Source organism: Bubalus kerabau, chromosome 22 (genome assembly GCF_029407905.1).
Source record: "Bubalus kerabau isolate K-KA32 ecotype Philippines breed swamp buffalo chromosome 22, PCC_UOA_SB_1v2, whole genome shotgun sequence".
Classification (NCBI taxonomy): domain Eukaryota; kingdom Metazoa; phylum Chordata; class Mammalia; order Artiodactyla; family Bovidae; genus Bubalus; species Bubalus kerabau.
In genome coordinates this window covers 49302126-49315050 of record NC_073645.1, presented here as the reverse complement: position 1 = coordinate 49315050, position 12925 = coordinate 49302126, and the positions used below count along the sequence as shown (strand labels likewise).

Below are 12925 nucleotides of genomic sequence, written 5' to 3'. Positions count from 1 at the left end.
ATGAATATGCTATCTAGGTTGGTCATAACTTCCTGTCCAAGGAGTAAGTGTCTTTTAATTTCATGGCTGCAGTCACCATCCTCAGTGATTTTGGAGCCCAAAAAATAAAGTCTGACACTGTTTCCACTGTTTCCCCATCTATTTCCCATGAAGTGATGGGACCAGATGCCATGATCTTTGTTTTCTGAATGTTGAGCTTTAAGCCAACTTTTTCACTCTCCTCTTTCACTTTCATCAAGAGGCTTTTTAGTTCCTCTTCACTTTCTGCCATAAGGGTGGTGTCATCTGCATATGATGACATACCTTGATGAGGTTATTGATATTTCTCCCAGCAATCTTGATTCCAGCTTGTGCTTCCTCCAGCCTAGCCTTTCTCATGATGTACTCTGCATAGAAGTTAAATAAGCAGGGTGACAATATACAGCCTTGACGTACTCCTTTTCCTATTTGGAAACAGTCTGTCGTTCCATGTCCAGTTCTAACTGTTGCTTCTTGACCTGCATACAGATTTCTCAAGAGGCAGGTCAAGTGGTCTGGTACTTCCATCTCTTTCAGAATTTTCCACAGTTCATTGTGATCCACACAGTCAAAGGCTTTGGCATAGTCAATAAAGCAGAAATAGATGTTTTTCTGGAACTCTCTTGCTTTATTGATGATCCAGTGGATGTTGGCAATTTGATCTCTGGTTCTTCTGCCTTTTCTAAAACCAGCTTGACACACCTAGATAGTATATTAAAAAGCAGAGACATCAGTTTGCCAACAAAAGTCGATATTGTCAAAGTTATGGCTTTTCCAGTAGTTATGTTCTGAAGTGAGATTTGGACCATAAAGAAGACTAAATGCTGAAGAATTGATGCTTTTGAACTGTGGTGCAATAGAAGACTCTTGAGAGTCCCTTGGACTGCAGAGAGATCAAGCCAGTCAGTCCTAAAGGAAATTAACCCTGAATATTCATTGAAAGGACTGATCCTGAAGTTGAAGCACCAATATTTTGGCTACCTGATTTGAAGAGCCAAGTCATTGGAAAAGATTAAAGGCAAGAGGAGAAGAGGGCAGCAGAGGATGAGATGGCTAGACAGCATCACCAACTCAACAGACATGAATTTGAGCAAGCTCAGGGAGATTCCAGAGGACAGAGGAGCCTGGCGTATTGTGGTCTACGGAGTTGTAAAGGGTGGGACACGACCTAGTGACTGAACAACAACATGTGCTGCATAAAGCAGACAATTGCAGATGCTGTACCTTTGCATCAGGCTGGAAAACTGGCATCGAACTTGTACCTGGCAAGAAATGAGAGAAGCATATTGAACCTTGGACATCAGTGTGCTCTGTGGATATACATAGCTGTGAAATTACTTAAGGATTTCCTAATTACCCAATGGAAGTGGCTACTCAGGCCAAATGTGCCCATAGCTGTACATGGCCAGGAATCCAGGGAAAGGTATGTGCCCTGAGGCAAGCACTCTTGATGGCTTCTTCTTCCATGAGAAATTGGCCGCAGTGGTTGCAGAGGCTGGAAGATTTACAGTTTGCTGTCTACATGCTGGAGACCCAGGAAAGCCAGTGGTATAATCCAACCTGAGTCAGGAAGCCTGAGAGCCAGGGGCTTGATGTCTGAAGGCAGGAAGATGGATATCCCAGCTCAAGAATAGAGAGAAAGCATTTGCCTTTCCTTCACCCTGGGCCATAAACAGATTGAATGATACCCACGCATATTGGTGAGGAGAGAGCTTCACTCAGTCTACTGATGCAAATCCTTATCTTTTCCAGCAACACCCTCATAGACACACCCAGAAATAAGGTTTTACCGGTTACCTGGGCGTTGCTGATCCCAGTTACATTGACACATGTAATTAAGCACCAGGCATCTTTTTCCAATGCTCAGGCCACTGTCCGATTCCAAAAACCTGAGGGGAGGTGTGTAGATATCAAGGATGACCAACCCTGATGACCAAGGCCAACACACAGGACAGGAAAGCACCTGGCTGCTTAATTGTTCTTCCTGACTGATTTGCCCTGGCATCTGGATGTTTTGTAACTCTACAGGAGGCTCAGTGAAATGAAAGATCAGTGCACAGCATTCCATATAGTGCCCCTCCATGGGACGGTCTGCCGTGAATGGCTGCCTTCTGAAAATGCCCCTCTGCATCAGGTTTCACCCATAAATGAGATTTGTTCATACATCAGTGTGGTTTATGGGGCTTCCCAGGGGGCTCAGTGGTAAAGAATCCATCTACCCTGCATGGATGGGAACTCCGTGAGGGAAGCTCTTGTGGAGAATTTAAAAAGGATGAGGCCAACACAGAGGGAGAATGGAGGCGAGCTACCCAGACAGAGAGGGTCTGGCTGAGACGACGCTCTGCTCCCAGTGGCTTCAGAGGTTCAGCCAGTCATTACTCCATATCTTTGTAACACATTTATTCTAAAACCTGTTTGAGTTGGGTTCTTGTTACCTGCCGCCAAAAGAGTCTTAACCAATGCCCTCCCTCCCCCAGCAAGCATCCTTCGGTTTTCCTCGGGAGTAGCTGTTATGATTTCCTGTGGTTCTCCTCCAGCACATGAAGCCAAAACATCTTGGGAGGCCAGTGTGCCTCTTCCATTGGTGTTGTTCTTTTCCCAGGGCTCACCTGGAGCAGTGATTCAAGTGAGAGTGAGGGAGGGGAGGACTTCCTTGGCAGTCCAGTGGTTAAGACTCCGAATTTGCACTGCTGGGGGCGTAGGTTCAGTCCCTGCTCAGGGAAGTAAGAACCCACAGGCTGTGGGGTGCAGCCAGACAAATAATAATAGTAAAATAAAGTAATAAGGGTCTTAAAAAGAAGGGGAGAAAAAAGGAAAGGAGAGTCTGCTTGCATTAAAGTTGTCTTGAAATACCCAGGACATACCTTGCTGAGCCAGCAGGATGAGGGAGACTGACCACCATGAGAGATCTAGCTGCCCTTATAAAGGAAGCTTCTTCCTCTGCTTATGAAAAAGTTCTTTTGTGGAACATGGAGACAACCAAGGGCGATTCATCACATTGCTTTCTGCACTGGTTTACCTGCTCATGCAATGTTTCAACAAGCCTCCTACTTGGTGACAACTGCTTGAGGACTGGGTTCATCTTCTCTTTCTCCATCTCTTCCTCCTTCTTCTTTGAATCCTATTATATACAGTAGAAGAAGGTCATGACAGATCCTAGTATATTAGTAGGTAATCATGTGTCTTACTTCACCAAGGATCTGATTGTCATGCAATAAGCCAAATGTTTTTCCTGGTCCCAAATAATATGAAAATCTTGTTACACGATTATGCCTATATCCCAAGAAACCAGAATTATTGTTTCAGTGTTTGTATTAGTGGCTTCTCTTGCTTCAAATCCCAAAACCAATTACAGAACAACCAAAAACAAAAACCACCGCCTCCCTCAGAGGGTTGTGTCTGCAGTTTCACGAAAGTTAGAAATTGGACTTTATACTCACAAAGAATTGCTGTAAGTGTCAACAGAATTTTGCATTAACTATTGTGTAATATATACTTCTTTTTCTAGCTGTAAATATTTTCTGCAAACTAGAGTACCATCCTACAACTAAATGTGGAAAAAGAATATTGTGCATATAACTTAAGCATAGAAAATTTGTAGCCCAAAGTAAATAGAAATCCCGCACAGCCATGCCACTATAAGAATTCTAAAAGCTTATGAGTTTTCAAAATATATAGTCTAACTTTTATAATTACTTTTCTTCTTTTGAGTGGCTTACTATGGAGAAGAGGAGGGAGAGAAGAGCAAAATAGATTTTTTAAATCTATTACTCTTGATTTTTAACCTGTTTTGTTCCATCTGTCTCAGATCATTCCACCGTGGGGGGAAGGCTTTCTTTTCTTTCACTAAGTCACATATCTTGGAGATTCAAAAGTTTTCAGTAGCACTTTGCACCAGTATTTTCTTAGTGAAAATACCCAGCTGGAGGGGGTTCTCTTAATCCAAAGGGATTTTCTAAGGCATAGCTGTTTTTCTTTGAAAAATACAGTTGATCATAACACAGAGGCATGAGTCAGCAGATTCAGGGCAAAAGGAAGATTTCAGATTTAGCTCCAAGCAAAATAGAGTCCTGAAGTTTCCCCCGGGCTGCGCAGTGCAGGGTTAGAGCCCTGTGAGGAGCAGAGTGAAAGAAAAACAGAGCCATCCCTACAGATCGCCATGGAGGCCGATTTCCAGCCACTTAGGATTAGAGCTATAAAATGGAAAACGCCCACACGACCCACAAATTTGTAAGTCGAGTGTTTGTAGAACAACTGAGTCACTTGGCTTGCAATGACATGAGACAAAACATTAGTGTAAAAATGTATATCTCTTATGAAGATGTATGGAGAGAGAGAGTAACATGGAAACTTACATTACCGTATGTAAAATAGATAGCCAATGGGAATTTACTGTCTGGCTCAGGAAACTCAAACAGGGGCTCTGTATCAACTGAGAGGGGGAGGGATGGGAGGTTCAAAAGGGAGGGGATATATGTACACTGATGGCTGATTCATGTTGAGTTTGGACAGAAAACAACAAAATTATGTAAAGCAATTATCCTTCAACAGAAAATAAATTAGAAAATTTATATCTCTTAAGATATTTTATTCTGACTCCTGTGTGCGAGGCTTGAGGCATGTCCATCATGGGCAGACAAGCAAAGCCACAGACTCCTTGATCTACCAAGTTGTGGTAGACCACAGGAAGATAGCCAGATAGATTTCCCGAAAGACAGACCCAACCAGCCTGATGACAAGGACCACAGCAATGATGCTGATGTCACTGGTGCTGGGCTAAGATGACGCCAAAAGTGACAACATTTGCTGAGTACTGACTGGGTCTCGGGCCTCATACTGAGTTTTTATATGTCTTGCCCCCATGGGAGGTTGGGATGAGCAGATGTAAGGTTTTCATATAGAATGGATAAACAACAAAATTTTACTGTATAGCACAGAGAACTATATTCAACATCCTATGATAAACCACAATAGAAAAGAATATTATAAAGTATGTATATAGGTATACCTGAATCACTTTGCTGTACATCAGAAATTAACACAGCAATCTAAATCAACTATACTTCAGTAAATGCCGAAAGTGAAAGTGAAAGTTGCTCAGTCGTGTTCGACTCTCTGCGATCCCATGGACTGTACAGTCCATGGAATTCTCCAGGCCAGAATACCGGAGTGGGTAGCCTTTCCCTTCTCCAGGGGATCTTTCCAACCCAGGGATGGAACGCAGGTCTTCCACATCTCAAGCAGATTTTTTACCAGCCCAATGCCCAAGAGGCACATGAAAAGATGCTCAGCATCACTAATTATTAAAGAAATCCAAATCAAAACTATAATGAGGCATCACCTCAAACCAGTCAGAAAGGCCATCATTAAAAAATCTATGAACAATAAATGCTGGAGAGGGTGTGGAGAAAAGGGAACCCTCCCACATGGTTGGTGGGAATGCAATAGGTACAGCCACTATGGAGAACAGTATGGAAGTTCCTTAAAAGACAAAAATAAAACTACTATATGATCCAGAAATCCTACTCCTGGGCATATATCTGGAGAAAAATATAATTCCAAAAGATACACATACCCAATATACACTGTCAGTTCAGATCAGATCAGTCACTCGGTCATGTTTGACTCCTTGCGACCCCATGAATTGCAGCACGCCAGGCCTCCCTGTCCATCACCATCTCCCAGAGTTCACCCAGCCTCACGTCCATCGAGTCTGTGATGCCTTCCAGCCATCTCATCCTCTGTCGACCCCTTCTCCTCCTGCCCCCAATCCCTCCCAGCATCAGAGTCTTTTCCAATGAGTCAACTCTTTGCATGAGGGGGCCAGAGTACTGGAGTTTCAGCTTTAGCATCATTCCTTCCAAAGAACACTGTAGCACTTTTCCTAATAGCCACAACAAGGAAGCAGCAGCGATGTCCATCAACAGAGGAATGGATAAAGAAGATGGGGTACATGTACACAATGGAATATCAGTCACAAAAAAGCGAAAACAGTGCCAATTGCAATGACATGAGGGGACAAAGAGATGGTTATACTGAGTAAAGTCAGTCAGAGAAAGACAAATATCATGTGTCATCACTTACGTATGGAATCTAAGAAAAGAGTTTAAATGAACTTGTTCACAAAACAGAAATAGAGTCACAGATGTAGACAACAAATTTATGGTTACCAAGGTAGAAAATGGTGAAGGATAAATTGGGAAATTGGGATTGACTAGGAGAAGGTGATGGCACCCCACTCCAGTATTCTTGCCTGGAGAATCCCATGGACAGAGGACCCTGGTGGGCTACAGCCCATGCAGTCGCAAAGAACTGGACACGACTGAGTGACCAAGCACAGGCACACACACGGTATATTACTCCCAGTAGTATACACAGTGAAGTGAAGTGAAGTGAAGTCGCTCAGTCGGGTCCGACTCTTTGCGACCCCACGGACTGTAGCCTACCAGGCTCTGCGGTCCATGGGATTTTCCAGGCAAGAATACTGGAGTGGGCTGCCATTTCCTTCTCCAGGGGAATCTTCCCAACCCAGGGATTGAACCTCGGTCTCCTGCATTGCAGACAGACGCTTTACTGTCTGAGCCACCAGGGAAGCCCAGTATACACAGTACTATGTATAAAATAGATTCCCAGGTGGCGCTAGTCATAAAGAACCCGCCTGTCAGTGCAGGTGACATAATCCCTGGGTAAGGAAGATCCCCTGGAGGAGGGCATGGCAACCCACTCCAGTATTCTTGCCTGGAGAATCCCATGGACAGAGGAGCCTAGTGGGCTACAGACCATAGCGTTGCAAAGAATCACACATGACGGAAGGGACTTAGCAAGAAATATATAAAATAGATAACAAGAACCTGCCGTATAGCATAGAGAACTCTCCTCAAGACTCTGTAATGACCTATACAGAAATAGAGTCTAGAAAAGAGTGGGTGGTGACTCAGTGGAAAAGAATCCGCCTGCCAATGCAGGAGACTCAGGTTCGATTACTGGGTGGGGAAGATCCCCTGGAGAAGGAAATGGCAACCCACCCCAGTATTCTTGCCTGGGAAATCCTATTGACAGAGGAGCCTGCTGGGCTACAGTCCATGGAGTAGCAAAAGAGTTGAACACAACTTAGCTGCTAAACAAGAAAATAACTGATTAACTTTGCTGTACAGCAGAAACTAAGACAACATTGTAAGTCAAGTATACTCCAAGGAAAATTAATTTAAAAGACTATAGCTCAATAACATAAATATTGAAAAAAAAAACTTGCAAAATAGTTTCTGTTGCTAAGGACATTTTGCCAAATAGGAAACTAAAGGCTAGAGAAAACAGCAGTGTGCCCGAGGCTGCCAATGAGTCCATGGTGAGCTGTGACTGCCCCTAGGTCTACGAGACAGAGCCCAGGATGCTGACAGAGAAGAGATGGAACCCAGGGCGCCTCCATCCCAATCCCACACAAGTTTGCTCATTGATCTGAGGCCAGGAGCCCAGGGAGATCCTCCCACCTACACTCTATTTGCAAAGTCATAGCTGTTTCTATTTGTCAATTAAAGTACCGTTGTACTTCACCTGTCATCTTGCAAATATCTGTCCCTTCTACCTGATACAATGTGCTGCCTCTGAAATGGTAACCTTAAAGAGGTATGAAACACCTTAAAGAGGCATGGATAAGGATTTAAATCTTCCAAAAGTTCTTCTAAAACACTGAATGTAGCCTTTGAAAGTAGTTAATTTTAGGAATTACCAATGAAAGCGTAACACATACATCTGGCCCTTTGGAAGTCCTTCTACAAATTAGAAATTTCTGGGATTACGAACAAGAGATTCCATGTTCTCGGTGGCAAGTTCGTACATGCTCTGCTTGAAATATAAAAGGTTAATGTCATCTGCAAATTCAGAAACAGACAGTGCTTATGATGAGAAGCCACAGAATTGACTACTCAAAAAGTACAGATTGCTTGATACAATTGATCTTACAGAACAGACTCACAGACTTAGAGAAGGAGCTGGTGGTTGTGAGGGTGGGGAAGGGACGGTTAGGGAATTCAGGATGGACGTGTACCCACTGCTCTGTGTGTTGATAAAACCAACCAGGACCTACTGTATAGCACAGGGAACTCTGCTCAGTGTCATGTGGCAGCCTGGATGGGAAGGTAGCTTCGAGGAGAATGGATACATGTATATGCATGGCTGAGTCCCTTTGCTGTTTACCTGAAACTATCACAGCATGGTTAATCAGCTATATCCCAACACAAAATAAAAAGTTTAAAACATCGAGAGGTATAGGTATAGGCATACATAGGTATGCCTGTGACTGATTCATGTTGACGTAAGGCAGAAACCAACATATTTGTAAAGCAATTATCTTCCAATTAAAAATAAATAAATTTTTTAAAAAGTACCCAAGCTAGGAGGGCTGAAGGGGAAGGGTCTTCAAGGAAAGAGTGAAAAGGGTCAAGAGATTTTTGTTGAATACTTAAAGGTCTATATCTAATTGGGGTAGAGTTTACACAGATGTATATGTTTGTCAGATAACTATAGAGTTAATGAATCCAGTTTATCATACATAAATTATACGTCAATAAGTTGATGACTAATGAAAAATAAATAATTTTTTGAAAGGTTAAAACAAACAAAGTACAGATTTCTAATTAGTTATATGTCCTTGGCTTATTCCTAAGGATCTCAGTTTCATCAACTGTGAAATGGAAATTGCAATATCCTTTCTACCCACGTCAATTCAGATATTGTAAGTGAACTCTCCTCAAGAAATAAAACAATAACAGCCTGATCCAAATGGAAGACATTACTTTTTTATGGTTATACCCACAAAATAAGACAAAAAATTGTAAACGTCTCCTCCTCCTCCTTCTCCTGCTCGTCTGTTATGTCACCGTCTTTCATGCTCTTTGGCAGGAGTTTATCACAGAAGATTCCACCGCCTTTATTATTCCTCACTGCTCCCAATTTATACCAGGCAGAAGCTGAGTGCACATTTGAGATGAAGGGTGATTCAGAGCCTTCTTAGACCCATTCTTGCACTTGGAGTTTATTAGCCTTTGCTTTGCAGCCAAGGGACGGAAGTCTCCAACCTAAGAGGAGGATTTATCGTTGTTTAGTCGCTCAGTTGTGTCCGACTCTTGTGACCCCATGCACTGTAGCCCACCCAGCTCCTCTCTCCATGGGATTTTTCAGACAAGAACGCTGGAGTGGGTTGGCATTTCCTTCTCCAGGGGATCTTCCCGACCCAAGGATTGAACCCAAGTCTCTGCATCTCCTGCACTGCAGGCAGACTCTTTACCACTGAGCCACTGGAGAAGCCCAAGAAGAAAATATATTAATTTTGGTTGTTGAAAGCTTTATGTAAGATTTGTAGTGAAACAACACCCCAAGGCAGGTTCCTTGGGCAAATGAAATACTGTGGCCAAGTTATTAGAGAACATCAAAGTTATTTAGTAGAAACCAAGACCTTGGAAGGAGGGCTGACATCTGACTTCAGCAGAAATAGAGAACAATGAAGTTCTCACTCCAAGCTGCAGAGGTGCCCAGGGTATGGTTGAAAGTTTGCCAGCAGCAGGAAGCTAAGGTAAAGCTGTTGAAGTGAAAGGGAATTTTACTGGCTCGCATCGAGAAGAGTGTTGGGTGGATATGACTTCAGGCATTATAAACTCGGGCTTCTCAGGCGGCGCTAGTAGTAAAGAACCCGCCTGTCAATGCAGGAAACATGAGACATGGGTTTGATCCCTGGGTCGGGAAGGTCCCCTGGAGGAGGGTATGGTGACCCACTCCAGTATTCTTGCCTGGAGAATCCCATGGACAAGGGAGTTTGGTGGGCTACAGTCTATGGGGTCACGAAGGGTCAAAGTGACTAAAGTGACTTAGCACCCACATTATAAACTCTGGGGTCTCCTCCTTTCCTCTGGGCTTTGTTCCCATGTCCCTGTATCACCCACTACCATTTGAAGTCCCCTCCTGGGACTTTCCTGGCAGTCCAGTGATTAAGACTCCATGCTTCCAATGCAGAGGGTGTGGGTGTGATCACTGGGTTGGGAAGCTAAGATTCCACATGTCTCATAGTGTGTCCAAAAAATTTTGTTTTTTAGTTTTAAAAATTTTAAATGTCCACTCCTAACATGGAAAAGTGGCTGCCAACAGGACCTGTTCTCACAGCCCAAGACCATGGAAGAAAGGGAATTTTCCTTCCAGGCAAGTTTAGTAAAAGTCTGGGCTTCAGGTACTCATGCTTGCAGCCCATCCTGTGGAGGGGACTTCATATGCTGACTGGTCCAGGAGGAAGAGGGGCAGAGCCCCAGGGGACCACAGGTGGTAAAGAGTGTACATCTCCGAAGTGAAGTCTTCCCGTTTGGTTCCCAGACAAAGAGGTGGGTGAGGAAGAGCTCAGCAGTTCTCTGGGTCACTACCCAAATCTAGAGAAAATATAAGAACATCATGACCAAGTCACTTCATAACATCTCCTTGCTTTCTGAAAACAAAGTCCAGATACTGGGCTTGGTGGTTAAAAATCAGGCATCTTGTGGTCCCTAATGGAGAACCCATTTCACCAGCTCTGTCCCTACCCACACGCCTAGCATCCTCAGATTTCATCTCTGGAAAACCCGAGGAAGCTGCCAATGAAAAGAATTTTGCATTTTTTATTTTAACCTGCAGAGCTGTAAACACACATTTCCCGCCTGTACCCCCTACAACAGGACAGCATTTTAGATTACTGAGACAGCCCGTCTCACCCTGGTCTCACCCAAGGTTTGCATTTTTGCTGGAGTCTGGAGCTCTGCTAAGGACACAGAGTAAGTACTTGACCTACATGTGGTGGTCAAGAGGATTTCCTGATGTGGCTCTTTCTACAACAAAGAAACCATCTACCCCAAAGCTGTGTTCCACCCTTCAGTCTCTGGAAGGCAAAATTCTAGTTGTTTTTTTTTTCCTGCTTCTAGTAACTGGTGGTTCATTGCATTCCCCTGCCTAATTGAAAAAATTTTATGGGGACAATGCGGCATTTGAGCCCAGTTTTCAAGAGTTCTTTTTAGCAGAAGAGGAGCTAAGAGTGCAGCCTCGCTATTTCAATCTTGGATGAGTAGCAACCCAAATCAGAGTCCAGATTAGGGACTGCAGTGCAGAATATGGTGAAAGAGAGGCAGGTCGCTCTGAGCTGGAGAGAACACGACTCATGCGGTGTCACAGAGGAGGAAGTTGACCACATGCAGCGCAATCGCCTGGCTGAGGTTCTGCCGCTAATTGACAAACAGAACAAGGTTAAAAAGGCAATATGTGGCCTATTTGGGAAGGTGTAGCTAACATCATACGTAGAAAGCACTCAGTAAATGAAAACAGGCTTTGGAGTCAGGCACAGCTGGTTTAAGCCTTGGCTTCTCTAGGTTTTCGCTCTGTCACCTTGGGCAGTTTAATTAATCTCACTATGCCTCTTTGAGATAATACTATGGATGTCACCTTGCAGTTGTGAGGATTACAAGGTAACTTATGCTAAGTGCTTAACAAAATATTTGCCATGGTAAGCACTCAAAATGTACAATTATTTTGTTTGAAGTGATTATCTTAAATATTATTTGAATTTTTAAAATATTTAAATTTCAAATATTTTTAAAATATTATTTTATTTATTTATTGTAAAGTTGTTTTTTTTTTAGTCTTCATTGAATTTGCTACAACTTTGTTTCCACTCTGTGCCTTGGCCTTTTGGCCACAAGGTATGTAAGATCCCAGCTCTCTGACCAGGGAATGAACCAGCACCCCTTGCCTTGGAAGGTGAAGTCCCAACCACTAGACCACCAGGGAAGTCCAAAATTTTATTTTTTTTTAACAAGAGAAAGGAAAGAGAACGAGAGCAAATATCCCAAAGCAGTCATTTTTGGAAATCAAACAAATTAGATAATTTTCTTCATCTCCTTAGAGAGTAAAACAGGACAAAAGATGAAAAGTGAAAGGAGAGAAAAGAAAGAGGTTAACATGGGTCTGTTGGCCTGAAGATAAACACAGTCTGATTGCAGAAATTAGAAATATTTTCGATGCTGCAGTTACCAGAATCAACACTACAGAAGCCAAGCTAGTGACATTCAGGGTAGGAATGAAAAGCTGCAGGTAAATATGGAAGCAAAGCAACAGAAGGGCCGAGACCACGGTCACGCTGGGCCCAGCGGCTGAGTTCCCCAGTGTCTGGGCTGCACACGTGGGGTCAGACTTCCCAGACCAGAGGCGGCAGGCGCACCGGTGCGCAGCCAACATGCCCCCGGCCCCAGGCCCGCCCCAGGCCCACCCTTGGCCGTGTCCCCTCCTGTCACTGGCTGTCTGCATCTGCATCCAACCCCACCCCCCCCAGAATCTGGAGGGGCTCCCGCTCTCCCCACTTACAGGCTTAGGTGAAGCATCCACGCTGGGACAGGGCACCTGGTTTCCCTGGCAGCTGCCTTGGCAGGGTTGGGGAGAGGGGCTGAACAACACAGACCAGCAGTGCAGAAAAGGGAGTATTCCTGGGGAAAAGCTTTGATGGGAAGGAGCAAGCAGACCAGTGGGGCCACAGACTCGGCGGACAGGGGCCTTGCACCCCTCCCCTTCTCCAGTGACGTGTCCTGAGACCAGCGGTGCCTGGAGCCACAGGATGCCGGCGGCGCTGTGTGATGACGGCACAAGCTTGAGTTTGCTGTTCCTCCCTCTTTGCTCCGCTCACAATCCCCCGTCATCCTTGCTGTCCTGGGCTTCCACTCCAAACAGAGGGCAGCTGTGAGGTTTTGCCCATGTTGTGTGTTCCAGGGAATTCAGAGTAAGGTAGTGATCCAAATGTGATAGACGCTGGATATTCGATATGGATATTGAGTTCTGTGAATTTGAAAATAAGCAAGTAGAATTAAATGATAATGAAACTTTAAGAGAAGAGAGCATTCAAGGAAGTACC

General features: G+C 44.1%; 1 long non-coding RNA gene across 1 annotated transcript; it reads right to left on the bottom strand.

Moving 5' to 3' along the window:
• Positions 1–7914: 7914 nt before the first annotated feature.
• On the bottom strand, positions 7915–12641 carry LOC129636645 (uncharacterized). The gene is made up of 3 exons (XR_008707052.1): positions 12385–12641; positions 9890–10427; positions 7915–9092 (listed from the first exon to the last, which is right to left on the bottom strand). It is a non-coding gene; the product is annotated as an uncharacterized LOC129636645 (long non-coding RNA).
• Between the last annotated feature and the right edge of the window lie 284 nt (positions 12642–12925).